The sequence below is a fragment of the Lepisma saccharinum genome, chromosome 25, assembly GCF_977018435.1.
Source record: "Lepisma saccharinum chromosome 25, izLepSacc3.1, whole genome shotgun sequence".
In the NCBI taxonomy this organism is placed as follows: Eukaryota; Metazoa; Arthropoda; class Insecta; order Zygentoma; family Lepismatidae; genus Lepisma; species Lepisma saccharinum.
Genome location: NC_139253.1, coordinates 11336950 through 11353445, shown reverse-complemented (window position 1 = coordinate 11353445; position 16496 = coordinate 11336950).

The window sequence follows — 16496 nt, the reverse complement described above, 5'->3', positions numbered from 1 at the left end:
AGTGACTGAAAAATAATAAAATTCAAAAACTTAAGTCCTATCCTGCAGATGTCAGCATTTCTCCACTTTGAATGGAAATTCGGCATGAAGAACTTTTACTTTAAGTAAAAGTACAATGTAATTCTTATCGTCAGTTTTTGGATGTAGTTTCATAGCTACTGTAACGAGCTTCAACAATGAACAATAACTGTTGTACGTTAAACATTGTTGTGCTGTTTTGTGTTAGGTCACGTTCACTTACAAATTAATCCAGAATGTAAAAGAAGTTTCGAACTCAAAGGAAGTAAATATTGAAACTGAACGTGAAGTTAGTAAATTTCTGAACTTAGCTAATTTTACTTTTCTTTATAGCCATTTTGACATCGTTGCTCGTTAGGCTACTTGTATCAGTTCATTTTGAATTTCAGAACGTGGATAATTATTGTGAATCTCATTTTATTGTAGCCTATGTTCTTGTGGTAATTGGTCATATTTCGAAAGAAATTTCACCAAATACGTGAAGTTTCCTGAATTTTCTGTTCTTTCTTCTGTGTATAATGTTTCTCGATGTTCTCGAACCGCTAAGTTATGAGAAGTCAAGTATTGTGTTTATGCTTATCGACCTTTGTAAGAGAACGTTTCATTGTTGTTGTTTGGCTTCCTGAATATTCTAAAATCAGACGGCTATCACCCGGTTTATTTAAAATATTAAATAGTTGACGTATTCAATCAAAGTGTAATGTTTCACTAGAATTTATAACCAGTTAAAATGTTGTAGTTTTATCGGCCACAAAAATTAGCCCTTTCCATCTATCTTTCTCACTTCTATTTATTACATTTAAAAAAATAATCATAAGCCCATGGGACGCAAGGACCCCGGCGCTCGCCCACTTCACCCACCCATTGCTACGCCTCTGTTGTTGAAGTAAAAATAATAAACAAAGAAATAAAAACGCATTCTCTGCGGGGTCTCAGGTCCGATTCCCTTTTAAGGCACCTTGTAGACTCATTCTGATCCAAATTGAAACTGTAGGTCCAGTTCCGATTAGCCTATCATGAGCATAAAGTGGACTTCTCGAGCCTGTTAAACGTGGTGATAAAATAATACAACTAATGAGTCTTGAATATTATTAGACATAACAATATATCCCAACCATGGCAGTTGGGAGGGGCAATCGCCCCTATCGTCCTCCCCGTGGATCCGCGCCTGCCTACGAATAGCGAATTCAGTTCGTCTAATGAACGGGGTTTATCGAAGTAAACTCGCTCCTTTAAATTCCCCCACAGAAAGAAGTCGCACATACTTAGGTCGGGAGATCGGGGAGGCCAAGGCACATCTCCGAACCTGGAAATCAAATGACATAGGCATCGTATGTTAACAAGCGATGTTCCACCGAGCACGACTCCATGGTAACTGCAATAAATAAATGTAAAATAAATGGCAATAGATCACACACATTATACAACAAAAATAATACAGCTTGGTGTGCAATTAACTGTGTAGTGTTCATTCAAAAATGAGTACACTTCCCTGTGTCACCCTTCATTAGTTCTTAATTTATTAGTAATTGAAATCTGTCAGATATTTTGTGTACACCCTGTATTATAGTTTTTGAAGTAATGCGAATTGCAAAATGTGGAAAAACTGAACCTACAGATTTACTTAATGAGATGGGTTCAGCTGAGATTTAGATTTAGTCTTGTATTGTGCTGTACCAACATTGATTTTCAATTGATTACTTCATTATTTAAATGGTATAACTATCGTCACATCACAATGCTAGGAAAACCTGTGCTACAATGATGATAACGAATACTCAAGAGTCTCGGAGACTACTAATGTTACAATTTCATCTTCACATACCTAATAGTTTATATGACAAAGGAACATAAAGCAGGGCCACCGTTCAAACGCGAGGCCCTAATATTATGAAAATTAAAATTATGTACATTTTCAAGGCCTCGTAATATTCTACACTACAACCAGTGGCGGCGATTAACCTTATCTACTGTCTTTGCCCCCCCCAGTTTTGGCACCTTGCCCCCCGGTTTTGGAACCCAAACGCCGCCACTGACTACAACCAACATAATTATTATGCCCCCCCCCCCTTCCACACACATACTTTTCGTGCCTTCCGATGGCGTAATGGTAATTTCGGTGCCTTGTAATCAAGGGTTCCGGGAAGAATACCAGTAATGGTTCAAATCTCATTTTAAACTACAGGTCCAACCCCAATTAGCGTATTTGTACGAAAAATGAACTTAAAATTCAACTCAAACCCTTTCCCCCCCACTTTCAGCACAAGAACTTCTCGTGAACCACCGACGAAACTTGGCAGCATGCAGAGGACATCATGGCAAACAGCTTTTCTCAACCTTTTGCTACTTCAGGTCTTGTTTCGACAATGATTTATTTGTTTCGTCTTGTTTTACATGGCGAAGTGAAGGCTGTGGAGCCTTTTCTTAGACTTGACCATGTTTACACAATTTTTTTAATCTGGAAGCTAGTAGTTTACATTGAAATATTAAAAAAAGAAAAAATAATAAAATAGAATAGGAATAGAAAATACAAAGAAGGAATTACGTATAAGAAGAGGAATCTAACCTATACAGGGGCCCACACACGAACATGCACGTACAAGCAAATACATAAACATACATACAAACCATTATGACTTGAAACTTGTAAGTAGGGATGTGACGAAGCTGAAAATTTACCGATGCCCTCACCGATACTTTTTTGAACCGATACCGATCCCGATATTTAACTGATTCCGATACATAAAATTATTAAACAGAAATGGGATGTTATTTTCAGCATGACAAAAATAAATTTGCTATGTATATTTCTATTGGATACATTTGCATCTAAAAAAAAGTGGTTATGTGAACCTTTAAGAAGAACATAGATTCTCAAGAGATTTGACATTAGTACACAAGCAGTTCTTTGAAATGCAATATGAATTCTGTAAATGAATGTTGTAAATTTAATGCTGGCAGATTGAACTTCAGAAGCAGGTATGCCCAAGTATTTTCTCACCACTTGCTGCAGGTTTGGATACTCAATCTTGAATTTCCAATCCAACAACGGATCCTGGTCATGTGGTTCAGCAATGTACTCTTTTATTTCTGATGTTGAGGTAGGATGATCCTCTGAATGAGAGTTTGCAATAATTGTATTACAAAAACTCTACAAATGATGAACAATCACAATCTAATTTTCAATAAATCTTACAAAATTAAAATATAAAACTGATTAGAAGGTAAACTCTAGTATTACCTGTATATATAGTGCTCCCATGTGCATAGCACCATGCCATGAAGGCATATAGGGGGCGTGGGGCTAACACCCCACACTTTCTTGATCCGGTCGTGAGTGAGGGTGATGTGATCAGCATCACGCCCCTGACCGCCTTTACCCCCCAGGGTTTCCCCCAGGTACCCATGTCATTCGACGCTGGGTGGGCACCGGGGCTGCTTCCAACGTTAGAAAAGTTCCCGGATTTGAACCGGCCGGGGATCGAACCTGGGACTTTTGGCATGGTAGTCAGACGCGTTACTGACTGAGCCACCGTGGCCACCTATTTTAAGTAGTAGGGATTAGATGATATGAAATTTTTGGCTGATACTGATAAAGAACCCATATAAAATTTATTGATACTGACAACCGATATTCTACTGATCCAATATAAAATTCCAAATAGTTCACTGTCAAACTTCTGTGATGGAAAAGAAGATGCATATTTAGACATTTACTTAGAAAAATATGATTAATCTGTCCCATGTCTAGTAAGTAGTGTAACAAAGGAAAAGTGCAGGAAGGGAAATTATTAGTTTTGATAGTATAAAAAGGTAATTTCCACATTATAACACAATGTTAAGACCTTACTAAATCCCTTAAAATATATATTGCTGTATATTTTTGCAAACTGTCCATGTAACAAGGGCATTTTATATGGAACTTCTACAGAGCATTCCCTGACATTCCCTACGAGACTCGGTGGCAAGTGGACGGGCATCAGTGCTTGTCTTTCCCGGTGAACGGGTTCGCGACAGTCACTAGAGTCAGCTATTAAAATTACAGTTTTCATATTGTGTACTAACCTTGACTACAGAAGGTATTGAAAATGATGTCTCTCTGCTGCAACACATTCCTGGCATCTCCGAAGGAAATTGGCATTTACACGTACAAGTTCGTCTACTGTAATTCTCCCAATTTCTTGTACAATACTCTCTTTTAACTCATGGATTGTGTGCAGATTGTCTTCGTATACTTTCTTTTTTAGATTTCCCCATTTTTCTTTCCACTTTTATTCAGAACTGATCCTGTTACTCTAAACTTTTTTACGAAGTTTAATATAGTGGTCCTATGAGGAACGGGAACACCAGGAAATTTCGTTGCAAAACGTCGTCGCACTTCTCCACAATTCCTCTTTCCAAAGTAACACTCGACAAGATAAATCCTTTGTTGTAATGTAAACTTTTGTGGTGCCATATTAAGCCACAATCTTCAACACATGGACACAACACAACATCCGAGGGAGGATTATACTGGCGTCAGTCTGCAACGTCAACAGAAAGGGAAAGAGAGCAAAGGCAGGGAGAGTGAAAAAAACAGACTGTAGCATGTGACTGTCGCAGACCCCGTTCACCGGGAAAGACAAGTGCCGACGCCGGGCGGCCCGCCACCGAGTCTCGTAGCGAATGTCAGGGAATGCTCTGTATATTTGCTAAACATTTAGTGATACAAACAAGTGTCATTTTCAATAACACACAAAAGATTAAACAATGCCATAACTAATGTGGAGATCTCAGTCATACTGAAGCAGGCCCGTAGCTAGAGGGGGGGCAGGGAGGGCAACTGCCCCCCCTGAGAGCCTGCTCTGCCCCCCCTGTGAAAAATACAAAAACACATTCCTACCTGGAATTTTCACTAATCTTTACAATTATATCATGTGTTACTCTAGCAACATTACAAATACACTTATTGATTTTGTGATTAATTAGGGTGTATGGGATTCCGTATAATGTCGTATCAGGATTGCCCCCCCCCCCTTCCAGATTAGACTTCGGGAAATGATTTCACACTTTTCATTATCTAGAACAGTTGTGACATTTTGAGTAGTATTGTATTAAAGGTGCCTAATGTGTTTGGATGTTTTTCTTGGATGTGTTGCTATGAACTTTGAATTGCTTAAATTTTTGTTTCCCAAGTCTATCTTTTGGTAATGGTGTGGTAGAGAGAGGGAGTGGATATTTGATTTTTTTTACTTTGCGTTGCTTTTCTGCCACTTCTAGCCAATCGCAACAATGAAGGATGACGTGAAATAGATGAAGAGACACTCATAAACAGTGCCGCAACTACAGGGGCAGCGGGCATTGTCCCCTCCCCCTGACCATGGACAGAAATCCATTCTAGGGGAAGCAAACATTTAAGTAAAAAAACAAGACTAGCAGAATCTAAGAATAGCAGGACAATTAATTGGATACTCATGATGGAATTAGTTTTTACGTGTTCCTTGCATTTTTCTACCATACTCCCAAGTGCACTTGCAAGGGGCACAGAGGGGCAATTGCTCTCCCTCGATTTCAAATTTTATACAAATAAAAAAAACATTTCGTAAAATTTTCTTGCTCGCTTCGCTCGCAATGTCTGCTCTTCTTATAGTCCAGTTTCAGAGCCATAGCTATGGGGCGGTGGGAGTCGGCCCTGGGAGCCAAACGATCTATATGAAAAAAGACATGTTAAAGAGAATGCCATGGTGCCCCGTGAAATTATTGCACCCTGTTAAAACAATTTCTTTCTATGAAACTTAATATGAAATATTAATGATGGCACTGTAATCCAAGAAGTCATTGATCAATCAGGGGATTCCTATTTGTTTGTCAGGTGTCAAAAGATGTATTTCAACTATAATATAACACAATTCACACAATATTTTGCAAAATGGTTAACGTAACCAGTAGGCAAACGTTGTCTGTAGTGATGCACGAGTCTCCCCTTTGAAAGAAATAGAGTCCGTAATGGACTAAGGGACCCATGTTTTAATGTTTTAGCAAGTACAAAAAAAATGTATTAGCTACAAATTTTTACACAATTCATCAAAATGTAGGTAATATGTAACCATTATTATTTAATTAATTCTATTTTTCTTGCATAACACAACACAATGGTGTTGTTGGATTCTCGTTAGATTCCTTTGTACGTAAGAATCTTGCATACTGGAAACAAGAGGAAATCATTATGAAGCATCATTTATAAAGGGCTCCCTTAATCAGTTCTGCAGAGAGGCCCAAAGTTGTTGGTGCATATTAATCATCTATTAACATTATCGACCTATAAATATCAAGTAGACACAGTCCCTATTAGCCTACCTGAGTATTTATGTTAAACTTCATATCCTTTGGCAATCTGAAAAGGTCATTATCGAAATATTGCTATTTGATATTGCTCGAAGTTCTTTTGTTCGTTGCAGTTTCAAGATATCATTCCTTTTCTGTTACTTATCTCTTTTGGGGGAGGGGGCAAGTGCCTCTGTGTACCCTGTTATATCTGCCAATGCGACACAATAAATTAAAAATTTGCCCCCTCTAGGATTGACTTCGCCCCCCCTACAAAGAATTCCTGGCTACGGGCCTGTACTGAAGGTGATGTGATGAGCACCACACTTAACCATCTTTTACACCCCCCATTACCTGTACCGGTTTAAATATCGGATTTTTGCCGATGCCGATATGTCCATTTCTGCCGATTTCCATACATCTGTAATCTGCTTCAGCACATCCCTACTTGTAAGCAAAATCTGCAAACGTCGCTCATTGGGTTTTGAGGAAATAAAAATAAAAGTATGTCAAGTTCTTTATGCTGGCCCCCTGGCGGAGTGGTAACACATTGCGCTACGACGCCAGGAGTCCCGGTTTCGAATCCCCTGCCTGGGCATGGACGTTTGTGTCCATTCATCAATCTCATCATATCATCACTCATCCCCATCTTTGCAAATTAGCCAAAGATGTCACAAAAGCCTAGTAAAATAAAGCAAATCAATCAATCAAAATCAAGTTCTTTTATTTCCATTTTAGCAACAATTTTGCCTCATGCCAATATAGGACAAGGATCTCTGTCACGGTCTACCCCCCAAGGTCCGTTGACCCGTGTCGTGTTTGCTGCCTGCGTCTACTATCTTGTCATTTTTTCTCAGTTTCTCAAGAGGCGGCGTACTGTACCCTCCCGAACAATAAAGTTTATGGCAGGAAATCTGTAGAAGGTTCGGGTGGATCACAAACAAGAAATTCGAGTGTCCTATTACGGGCTGCGGAAATGTTCCTTTCACCAAATCACCAGTAGCCCTGCGGTTCCCGTTTGAAACTTCGGCTTCCTTTTTCTATAGTAGTACGTATAGTAAGCTGATTATAAATAGAATTGTATCATTAATGTACAGTGAGATTCACTAGTATTGCTCGGCAAATTGTCCATGACTATTTTCATTATTGTTTCTCTTACATCCATGCTTTTAAGCGATGGATTTTTGTGTGTGCTGGTGCAGAAGTTGTCAACAGCTTGTTTTGAGTCTTTTAAAATTCTTGAAGCTCTTATTGGCTCAAATAAAGTGCAAGAACATGGTGACGGACAATTTGCACGGAAATACTCACGGATCCCACTGTACGCCCCTTTTTTATTTTCTTTCGTTTGCACAAGAAATGAATGTGAACAAAAAATGCAATGCTACATATAAATATTTCGGAAGCGCGAGGCTCCGTGCGGTGGCATGCGTTGCACACCCGTAACGGGGCCCAGGTCATGCCAATAATTATACTAATTTCAACGTACATTTATTGCATGCAATTTTTTCATAATAATGTTACATGATACAGTGTACGGCGGTTAAGAATACATCTAGGGGCGTTTTGATGAAGTGATTTGGAAGGGAAATACTATAGTTGCGCTTCGAGAGGAAATATTCTCAATAGTGATGAATAATGTCAATTATAATTGTCTAGTTGGTAGGTCATGTGGGAACTCTGGTTCGATTCCAGGGGTGGGTGATTTTTCAGGTGGATTTTTTTCCAGAAATGTCACTACATTGGGTTAGGTTCACCCAGCCTCTAATAAATAGGTACCTGGGGGTAAAGGCGACTGCAGAATGGTGCTGATCGAATCACCTTCCTCCCTATCTTCACATCTTCATGCATTCACGGTCATGTTCACGATTGTAAGCAGCTTTGTTGTAGGGGGAACCCAATTGACAAAATTGTTATTTTTTTCTGTGGATCTCTTATGGGGTACGTTTTTTTGTTGTTTAAGCACTAACAGCCCTTCAGAGTCAGTGCCTGCCTACCTATTGACTGCCGGCCTCACTCGCACATACATCAGCAGAGGTGGGTGATCATTCAACCAGTTACGGGGTCGGGGTGATTTGTGGCCAGGACGAACCACCCCCCGTTATTATTGTAGATTTTACATGACCGGGATACGCTATTCATTCATAGCTCCCCAATATCCTCACGATGGTGGGGGCAACCGGTCACTTACACCAGGAGCGCCTCAAGATAAAATTTTCACCCTGGCGATGTGGATTTTTGGCTTCCCCCGTAATTTCCACCCTGATTCTCCTATTTTAAACTTTACTCCAAATAGAAAGCATGACCATTAAGTTGCGCCCGCAAGAAGGGGGGGCAGAGTTGGGCACTTGCCCGCCTGAGATATCTGGAAAAAAATTTATGTAATTCGAATGGTTCAATTTGGCGATATATTATTACACAAATATATTGTTTTCTGTGATTTACAAGCTATAAGTTACAACGATTAACTACTGTTCAACAAAATAACAAGAGTACGTTTTCACCAGACATTAGAATCATGTTAACTGTGGCAACTAGTGTGTGTGGGACCAGGCACGTATCTAGAAATACATTTCGGGGGGGCGACTAAGTGTCTCAATAATAAAATTAAAACAATGATTTAATTGTAATAATTAAATTAAAATAATATTAACTAACTCTCTAGCCTTATTAAACCCGAAGGTTCATGGCTGCAGCAACACAGGCCTTCCATCTGTCCCTATCTTGAGCAAGATCTATATACTCTCTTCCATCCCTACCGATTTCCTTTAGGTCCATCTCAACGTTGTCCCTCCATCTTCGTCTTGGCCTTCCTACAAGTCTCTTACCTTCAGGTTTCCCAACAAGAATCCTGCAAACTCCTCTTTCCTCTCCCATTCGTGCCACATGGCCTGCCCACCTAAGTCTTCTTGATTTAATTATTCTAATAATATCTGGACATGAATACAAATCATGTAGTTCTAAATTATGTAACCTTCTCCACTCACCTGTCTCCTCATCCCTTTTAGGTCCAAAGATTTTCCTAAGGATCTTATTTTCAAATACTCTCAATTTATGTTCCTCTTTCAATGTAAGGGACCAAGTTTCACACCCATATAATACTACAGGCAAAATTACTGTTTTGTATATTTTAACTTTTAGTTTCTTAGATATTAAACGAGAAGACAAAAGTTTATGAAGAGAGAAGTAACATGCATTTCCTGAATTAAGCCTACTTTTTATTTCCTCTTTAATATAATTTTCATTTGTTAATATTACTCCTAAGTATTTGAATTTGGAAACTGGTTCAAACGAGTTGTTATCAATAATTAGATTTTGATTATTACCTAACACTTGGTTTTGGCCTGTAAGCATATATTTAGTTTTCTCTTTGTTAACTTCCAAACCTATCTCTTTAGCAGTTTTGAAAAATATTTTAGCATTATTCTTAATTGTATTTATATCATCCCCTAATAAGTCTACATCATCTGCATATGCTAACAACCGAGTCACACCATTTAATTTTAGTCCTTCGTTAGTTTCTTTTACCTTCCTAACAGCATATTCTAAGGCAAAATTAAAGAGCAATGGAGATAATGCATCTCCTTGTTTTAACCCATCATGAATTGTAAATTTGTCAGACACATTGATACCCACATGAATTTTACTTTCTGTTTCTCTAATGCATACTTTTATCATACTAACAAGCTTCTTAGGTATTCCAAACTCGACTAGTATATTATATAATTTATCTCTTTTGACCGAATCATATGCTTTTTTGAAATCAATGAATAGCTGATGGACATTTTGATTATATTCCCACTATTTTTCAAGTGTCTGTCTGATGTGAAAAATTTGATCTGTAGTTGATCTGTTACGTTTAAATCCACATTGATAATCACCTATAATTTCATTAGCATATGGGGTTAGTCTTCTTAAAAGAATGTTAGATAATACTTTATATGTTGTTGAGAGTAGAGAAATTCCACGGTAATTATTGCAGTTCATTTTATCACCTTTTTTAAACACAGGAACAATTATGGATTCTTTCCACTGTTGAGGGATTTCTTCTTTATTCCATATTAAACAAATTAATTTATGAATTTGACATATTAAGGAATTTCCACCATATTTAATAAACTCAGCTTGTATTAAATCAATGCCAGGTGCTTTGTTATTCTTTAGCCTTTTAATAGCATCTTTAACTTCAGTCAAGTTAGGTTCTGGAACTAAAGGTTCTGTTGTGTGTACTTCATTTACTTCTGATTTATCTCCTACATGAACATTTAACAGGTCATTAAAGTAGTTATTCCATCTACTTAGAATATCCCTTGGGTCAGCTAGAAAATCACCGTCTTTATCTTTTATCAAGTTCACTTTAGGTTGCCACCCCTTTCTAAATCCATTTACACCTTTATATAGATCTCTGATATTTTTATTTTTGCTGTTTGTTTCAATTTAGTTAATTTTCCTTTTCAAGTAATCTCTTTTTTTACTTCTAAACATGCTGTTAACTTCTCGCTTTATTCTATTATAATTGCTTAGATTTGTATCATCAGAGTTATTTAACCACCTAAGTCTAGCCTGATTTCTTATTTCTATTAGATTATGACATTCGTTATCAAACCATGGTTTACTTTTTCTTGGTTTATGGTATCCTATACTTTCTTTAGCTGCTGATTCTATTGCATTACGTATGTGATCCCAATTCTTATTTACGTTGGTTTCATTTATATTTTCATCATCATTTAAATCCTACAAAACATCAAATCTATTTGACAGTTTCATTTGGTAATCTTTCTTAATTCTTTAATATTAATTAAATATGTAAATTAATTAATATTGTATGGTTCGTTTAAAAAAAAAGTTTTTCCCAAATAACAATCACATGTAAGTAACGGGTGGGTCTAAACTTACAAGTGATGATAAAAAAATGCATTCTTAGTTTACTTGGCAACGTATTTATAACAAAAATGGTATGACACGAAGCGTACAAATTACTTAAATTACTTCCTTGTGTCATCTGCTATCCAACAAGGTACAAATGTTGCGAACATTCACATTTGTGTACAAGAAATAATACTTCATTCATCTTCATGTGTATGGAATCAAACAATACAATTAAAGAACATTACACGTCTTGCTCAAAGTGGGCACCTCTGTTACGAATGCAGGCATGCAGGTTTTTACGGACATTTGGTCTCTTAACTCATGATGTGATGGTGTCCTTGATGTGTTGACCAGCTGTTAAGATCCTCTCCCTGAGCTCTTCTTGCGAGTTTACCGGTGTCTTGTCATGTGGCTCCAAATGTAAAAGTCGCAAGGGCTCAAATTGGGGGATCAAGCCGGCCAGGGAATCGGGCTGCCTCGGCCAATCCATTTCTTTGGGTAATATTCATCCAGCCACTGTCGCATGCCCAGGTAGAAGTATGGATGGGCGTAATCAACAATCATTTGATCGAGCCATTTTTCCTGCCCCAAATCATAAATGGTATCACTTATGAACATTTTCTGAGGAATGGGATGGCAATGTTGTTGGAGGATGTGTGTCTAGCTACAAGACGTGACATGATTTATCAGCATGATGACTGCCCAGCTCGATCCACCGATCGATTTGACGCCTTGTGACTTTTACATTTGGATCCACATGACAAGACACCGGTAAACTCGCGCAAGAAAAGCTCAGGGAGAGGATCCCAACAGCTGGTCAACACATCAAGGACACCATCACATCACGAGTTAAGAGACCAAATGTCCGTAAAACCCTGCGTGCCTGCATTCGTAACGGAGGTGCCCACTTTGATCAAGACGTGTAATGATCTTTAATTGTAATGTTCATTGATTCCATTCACATGAAGATGAATGAAGTATTATTTCTTGTACACAAATGTGAATGTTAGCAACATTTGTACCTTGCTGGATAGCAGATGACACAAGGAAGTAATTTAAGTAATTTGTACGCTTCATGTCATACCATTTTTGTTATAAATACGTTGCCAAGTAAACTAAGAGTGCATTTTTTTATCATCACTTGTAATTTCAGACCCACCCGTTACTTACATGTGATTGTTATTTGGGAAAAACATTTTTTTAAATGAACCACTTATTTATTAGCTATCAGAAAATGCTGAAATAAGTTCCATACAAAAAGCAGTTTTTTCTCAATTCATCTTTTTATGTGGAAAATTGTCATTTTTTAAAAAAACAATTGAAATTCGATTATCTCGAAAACTACTAATTTTCGGACGGGGTATCATATGGTCAAATTTATTGCAAATTGTCTCTACTTTAACCCCTTTCAGGGAATACATCTAATTACCAGTCACCGTGTATATATATAGCTAACAAATAAGTGGTTTGTTGAAAAAAAAAGTTTATCCCAAATAACAATCTCATGTAAGTAACGGGTGGGTCTAAACTTACAAGTGATGATAAAAAAAAAGCACTCTTAACTTCCTTGGCAACGTATTAATAACAAAAATGGTATGACACGAAGCGCACAAATTACTTAAATTATCCTTGAGTCATCAGCTATCCAACAAGGTACAAATGTTGCTAACATTCACATTTGTGTACAAGAAATAATACTTCATTCATCTTCATGTGAATGGAATCAATGAACAATACAATTAAAGAACATTACACGTCTTGCTCAAAGTGGGCACCTCTGTTACGAATACAGGCATGCAGGTTTTTACGGACATTTCATCTCGTAACTCGTGATGTGATGGTGTCCTTGATGTGTTGACCAGCTGTTAAGATCCTCTCCCTGAGATAATCTTGCAAGTTTACTGGTGCTTGTAAACTAAGTCTCCAAATGTAAAAGTCGCAAGGCGTCAAATCGATCAGGGGGATCAAGCTGGGCAGCCGTCATGCTAGTAAATCATGTCACGTCTTGTAGCTAGAGACACATCCTCCAACAACATTGCCATCCCGTTCCTCAAAAAATGTTCATAAGTGAGGTCATTTAAGATTTGGGGCAGGAAAAATGGCTCGATCAAATGATTGTTGATAGTGCCCATCCATACTTCTGCCTGGACGTGCGACAGTGGCTGGATGAAAATTACCCAAAGGAATGGATTGGCCAAGGTGGCCCGATTCCCTGGCCGGCTCGACCCCGATTTGACGTTTTGCGACTTCTACATTTGGAGCCATATGAAAGACTTATGTAGTTTACAACACACCGGTAAACTCTCAAGAAGAGCTCAGGGAGAGGATCTTAACAGCTGGTCAACACATCAAGGACACCATCACATCATGAGTTACGAGACCAAATGATCATAAAAACCTGCGTGCCTGCATTCGTAACAGAGGTGCCCACTTTGAGCAAGACGTGTAATGTTCTTTAATTGTATTGTTCATTGATTCCATTCACATGAAGATGAATGAAGTATTATTTCTTGTACACAAATGTGAATGTTAGCAACATTTGTACCTTGTTGGATAGCTGATGACTCAAGGAAGTAATTTAAGTAATTTGTACGCTTCGTGTCATACCATTTTTGTTATTACAACATTGCCAAGTAAACTAAGTGTGCATTTTTTATCATCACTTGTAAGTTTAGACCCACCCGTTACTTACATGAGATTGTTATTTGGGATAAACTTTTTTTTCAACGAACCACTTATTTGTTAGCTATCAGAAAACGCTGAAATATGTGCCATACAATGAGCTGTTATTTCTCAATTCATCTTTTTATATGGAAAATTGTCATTTTTTAAAAAAAACAATAGAAATTCGATTATCTCGAAAAACTACTAATTTTCGTATGGGGTATCATATAGTCAAATTTATTGCCAATTGTGTCTACTTTAACCCCTTTCAGGGAATACATCTAATTACAAGTCACCCTGTATATACATTTTTATATATATAGAAGATAATTATACAAATTGAACCTCTACCTGTGAATTTTCATAGAATACAACTTATCTTTCTTTGACATTTGTGTATTAAAAGAAATTAAAAGAAAGCTGACTTCTGGGCTGCGAATGACACTATTACTCAGTGGCGACTCGTTAATTTTTAGGAGTGTAGGAAGAAGTTATGGTAAACCGAGGAAGGTTTGAAAAAGGGGTTCAATTACATTCACACGTCTTGCTTGTACTATCCATTGCATTTAGAATGTTAGCTGCAGGCCCATGCTCAAGGTGTGGCAAGGGGCCCTTGCTCCTCACTTTGAACCAGGGTTTCGGAGCAGAGCGGATCAACGTTCCGGCTATTGCCCACGCTCCGGAGCGAGATTCTAAGAAATGGTTCGCTCCGCTCTGGAGCAGAGCAGCGGGAATCGGAAAATTTCTCGCTCTGTTCCGGAGCGAAATTTTAGGGAACAGTTCACTCCTCTCCGGAGCGATATTCTAAGAACTTGCCCACTCCGCTCCGAGGTTGGATAATACGAGTATATACAGAAAACAAACGATCAAAGGTTCCGAGTACATTAGTAAATTTTGTTTGTGGAATTTGTATGGCATTTGAACATTGCCCGTTATTGTTATAAAACTGATTATTACTAAAGCTAACGCCACGGAAACAGTCCAGTCACTTCTTGTATCACGCCACTCACCTACCGTGTTGCCAATAAGTAAGGAATAATCCTTACACAATAGACCAGGGATGACACAATCAACCGCATACGTACAACGTGCAATGTGTCAACTGTGAAGCGTAAAGAAGTGTGGCAAACCTGGAGGGCCAGGGGTGTGGAGCAGGCAAGGGGAAGCTTCGATCTTCACTGGACTGTTTTCATGGAGAGCGATATTATTATTATTACTATTTTCATTATCACTTTTACTACTACTTCTGGGGACAAAATATTTCAATAGCAGGTGTGCCACCTGTGGTTTTATAAGTTGAGAGAATGGAACCACACTCTCACTTCCTGCCACCAGGGATCACGACTGAAACTCATTTCGGTTCAACTTCTGGTTCGGGCTAAGCACTTCGGCACATTGACCCGACGTTACAGTCCACGCCACGGGAGAAGTGAGTTATTCCGGAATATTGGTTCGAGTAACACTGGCGTAACTACTGCAGAGAATCCATTCGACCTTCTAAAGGCCAGGAGCATGCAGAGGAAAGGCGAAGCAACTTGTACGGAGGAAGTTAAAAGGCAGACAGGTGTTCATGCTTGATTGATTGATTAAGTTGGTGTTTTAAGTCCACTTTATGCACAGTAAGGCTAATGGGGACTGGACCTACAGTTTAAAGTGGGATCCGAACCACTATGTGCCTCCAAGGTGTTCATGCAAAACACTCGCTGGTGCATGATTGTCATATCTAACTTTCTTTTACGCTGGTTATGTATGATACTTTGAATGTAGCGAAAGGGGAAAGTTTAAAGTAATTGGAAATTCAGGTTGCTAATTTTAACTTTTGTATTTTTGAATGTATGAAGTTGAAAATCGGAGTTATGCCTATTAATGTTACCATAAACACGGTAAATTAGGAAACGTTTTAATTTGAAATACAGAGTTGTCATATCTAACTTTTATAAAATCCTGACACTAGAAAGTTGAAAACAGACTTAACAAAAAATGTAAGTTGCCAGATTTGGTTTAATTTTATGAAGGTATAAAGTCGAAAATCTGAATGCTGTTTGTATACAGCCGAACAGGGGAATTTAAATAGTATGAATTACAGGGTTGTCATATCGATTCTTTTTCCCAATTTTAAAGGCAGGAAGTTAAAATAGGTATTTAATGGTTACATACGTATACTACTGCAAAAATTACAAAATAGGAAATTTATAAAAGACAGAAATGTCTGGTTGCCATATCTAACATTTCAAGTTTGTAAACAGTAACCTGGAAATAGGCATGGTGCTTATAAGAAAATTGCAAAAAGTTTGGAAAAACAACGAATGAAATGTAGCTACATTTAACTTTCTGAGTCTAGAAAGCCAGAAAACGTATACGTATAAAATTAATATTTTTTTGTATTGAGTACATTGTACACAGCAAACTGAAAGCAAGTTTTCAGTAATGAACAATGTGTAGTCAGCAGATAAGTTGAAACAAGATGTATAAACCTTAATAACCGAGATAAACACAAAATGTAATATTACCTACTTGGATAGGGGCATGTCCTGAATTTTATGGTTTCATTTTGAAAAACAGGGTTGCGAGAAATACATGCCTTCCTCACTGATAGCATTTGATTTGATTTTTGTTCCTTAGCTTTGAATTTTGGCTAATTGTGA